The 3,736-nt window shown below is 34.0% G+C and overlaps 1 protein-coding gene across 2 annotated transcripts in view; it reads right to left on the bottom strand.

Moving 5' to 3' along the window:
• The window catches only part of LOC106878788 (heterogeneous nuclear ribonucleoprotein R), a 51,052-nt gene that overhangs the window by 46,009 nt on the left and 1,307 nt on the right, over positions 1-3,736 (bottom strand). The window lies entirely within an intron of this gene.

Here is a 3,736-nt window from a genome sequence, read left to right as displayed (position 1 = left end):
GGGGGGGGGGGGTCGAAATTTTGAAATTGAGATTTTTGAAAAAAAATTTTCAGAATCGGAATCTCCATAGCCTAAAACGTGGGATTCCGTAAAAAAAAAAAATAAATAAAATAAGGGGGGAAAGGTTCAGATTACATATAGTCCATCTGGACCGATACACATGCCTATAGAATGTCCAACCACCTCCACGCCAATTCAGCGAGCAGGTAATCCAGTTAAAGGAAACCGACGGAGATCCCTTTACAAAGGTTTTGTATAGTTCGTCTGTATTTGAAGATTTTTTTTTGCAACTGCAGTGCCCAATGTATAATGAATAGGATTGTTTGCATTTGAAAACGTTTGCTGTTTCACAATGAGAAAATATAAACGCTGCTGTTTCAGTTTCACTTTAAGACGAAAATGTAACACCATATTTAAACGCATCAAATACAAAAACACATATTATATCTTAAATACTCCCTCATCTTAATTAGTGTTTCACTGAAATAATAACAACAGTTCGCAGATATTGAATCTCAAATGTTCAAAACAACAATAACCTGAAGATATCCTTAAGGAGAAAAAAAATCGGAAGAAGTTGACACGAACAGTAAAAGAAATTCGAAGATGGAACCTCATTGAATATAGGCCCAACATTATGTGGAATGGTAGTATGATTAATAGTTTTCCAATAAGAACAATCAGTCAAATCATTTCTAGTAGCTAACTGGTACTAACCAATATTATCCAGTGACAGTTCAAACCATGTTTTCTATTTTAGTTACAAGAGCTCGATCCGTTAGAAATCTCTCAAATCACTATGCAGTTTTTAAAAAGGATTTATTGTATAATATAATGTCCCTCACAAATGGAATATTTTTGTCCAGACAGACCAGGGGCTAAACAACTAAAGGAAGAAAGTTACGACTTAACCCCAACACAAATTTGTAAGAGGCAATTATCACAGTATATCACCGTAATCAACGACGTTGGAGAGACGAGAAGCTAACCAGAAACCCTTATATTACCTGATTTGTGTTGATTTACACTACTTCAGTTATTAAAAAAAAAATAACGAATTTAGTACAATAACTGTTATTATGAAGCTGTTTGGAACATCAATATGAAATTTAATGGAAGGTTTAACTTAAATTACTTTAAAAGATGTTTTGTATCAGGTAATCCAAAGCAGGTGGCACTAGTTATAAAGCGCTCACATTGCGTTTCCAAGACCCAAGCTTGCCCCGATCTATGGATAAAAAAATGTTCTAGTTGTGACCATCCAGTGTTTCTGTATATCTATATCTTAGAGTTCAATGTTACCCTTCCTTTAAGGGTTACCAGATGGGGCTAAACCAGCGGATAACGCTACTACTTTCCAGGACAGTACGCTTATCTATTTTTTCGTTTCTTTGCCTTATAATAAATTAGGGATATTTGCTACATCTAGCATTAAAAGTTAAGAATTTATTAAACATCATATTAAATTTAAAAAAGAAATTAGAATCCATCAGCATGATTACAGTTTGGTACCCAACTCCGATTCATAACTTTCTGAACAATATCTAACGAAATGTTTCAGAGATGGATATTCGAGATTGCAGCTTAGGATTATTTTGATTAAATTTTGAAAAAATATAATTGTACAGGTGTTTTGGATTATCCCCCTACCGACGTCGAGGTGGAAGAATAATACAAAACTCCAAAAACATTTTTTCATGTTATCACAGTAATCGTAAATCTACATTCCCGAAAGCAGTGAGATTTCATTAAAAATATGCATTCTTTAGAAAGTTACGAGAAAACAAATTCAAAGAGAATTGGGGGCACCAAACTGAAGTTATGATGAACCGAACAAGTAAATCCTTAGTCTTTAAGTTACATTTTGGGCTACTCTTTATGAAAATAACCTATCGACCTGGCTTCCTTCTTTTTTATTTCATAGAAAGGTGATTGCGGAGATTTGTGAGCTATTTCAAGCAGATCGAGAATTGGCTTTGTTGGCAAAGTAGTAGTAGTTAAAACCAACTGAATAAATGTGGTGAAGACAAGATAAGAGACGAGAAGCAAGTCGAAGAATGAGGTCACTGTATTTTAGCGGCAAGAGCAACGAGTACACCTTACACAATATATCGCCGGTGGTGGTAGGCAGTAAGATAGTTATTAACCAAGAAGAATGTGGGAGATGGTGGTTGGGTCTTGCATAAGTTTAGGGAAACTTCACTAAAATTAGAATGTTGTAGGAGTTGGGTGAGGTAGGTAAAAGACATAAGAATTAGTATATCATCTCTATCACCTCTACCAACACAAGAGAGTAACGGCCTATATGTAGTGCATCGACCTGTTAGAAATACTGATTCTCGATTAAAAAACATTCACCCCACAGTTTTGAGAAGAAAGAAACATAGTGGATAATGAAGTACCAAAGATGGTGATGATCTTGGCTAGAAAACTTATGATCAAAAGTCTGCTCAGTTAGAACTGGGCTAGGGCTACAACTTTACCAACAGAAACGTTAAAGACATTTTGCCGCCACAAAACTTCCGGGTCGACACACACGCACACATACATAAATATCCATCAATATCTAATGAAAAAAACCCCCCTAGTATTTTAAGATATGGAGATATATGTCTGTGAGAGTGCACACATTCACATTATATATATATATATATATATATATATATACACCCTCTCTTCTCTTCCTGAGTAAATTCTCCCTCTCTTACTCAGAAAGCAACTGTGGGTATATATATATGTGCATTCATATATTGATGTATGTGTGTGTTTACAAATATGTATTTAAAGCCATATTGTTTTAAAAGCTAAATATTTCTTTCTTGTAAGAGAAAATGGCAGAAGAGAAAGAAGTATGGATCTTCGTTGAATTCTGAGGACAATAGTGTACATAGAGAGCCACATAAACAGAGTGTATATAGCTATAAACATAGATAACTCGATCGAAATATAGGCATAATAAACTAGGTAGATTAATAGCGAAACAAATATAGTTAGATCTAAATACAAACAAGTAGGGAGTTAGCCAGCTGGATCGATAGGTGGTTTGCTAGCTGAATCGTTAGAATAACCAATTGGATCGATAAAAAGCCCGATCAATAGGGAGATAGAACGACGACGAAAAAAAATATAGCTAAAAAATGAGAAGGCGGGAGATATATAAACAATGTTGATCGTTTTAGAAGTAGGAAGATATTGGAGAGGCATCGAGTGCTTAACTGATGATGACTGAACGAGGAAATTTGGAGGAAAATTTGAAATTACTGGAACATACAGGATGACTGACGAGATGCGATAAGTAGGAGAGAAAGACCCCCGAGTCTATCTGTAATACAGAGAGAATAATTCATCTCATGTCTAATTAAACTATTAAGTTCAATAGCAGAGGCTTAATATACACTACACAAATAAATTCGTATCAAATTTGTGAAATCTAATCTTATTAGTGACCAAATCAAAGGTTATATATGTATATATATACATATGCATACAATCGAGATCAGTAAAAATAAAACGGACAGAGGGACACGAGGAAGAGATACGATGTACGAAGAAAATACGTTAATTTAGCCGGTCATTTGATAGAGATTCAAAACATACATTGTAAAATATATATATATACATATATATATATATGAAATATATAAAATCGAATATTGCATCGTGGTGTAATACATAGGTTTACGAGAATCCAGAGTGACTGATGTTTACTATATATATATATATATATATATATATA

Source organism: Octopus bimaculoides, chromosome 4 (genome assembly GCF_001194135.2).
Source record: "Octopus bimaculoides isolate UCB-OBI-ISO-001 chromosome 4, ASM119413v2, whole genome shotgun sequence".
In the NCBI taxonomy this organism is placed as follows: domain Eukaryota; kingdom Metazoa; phylum Mollusca; class Cephalopoda; order Octopoda; family Octopodidae; genus Octopus; species Octopus bimaculoides.
The sequence above is the reverse complement of the archived record's forward strand: the minus strand, read 5'-3'. Positions and strand labels throughout refer to the sequence as shown.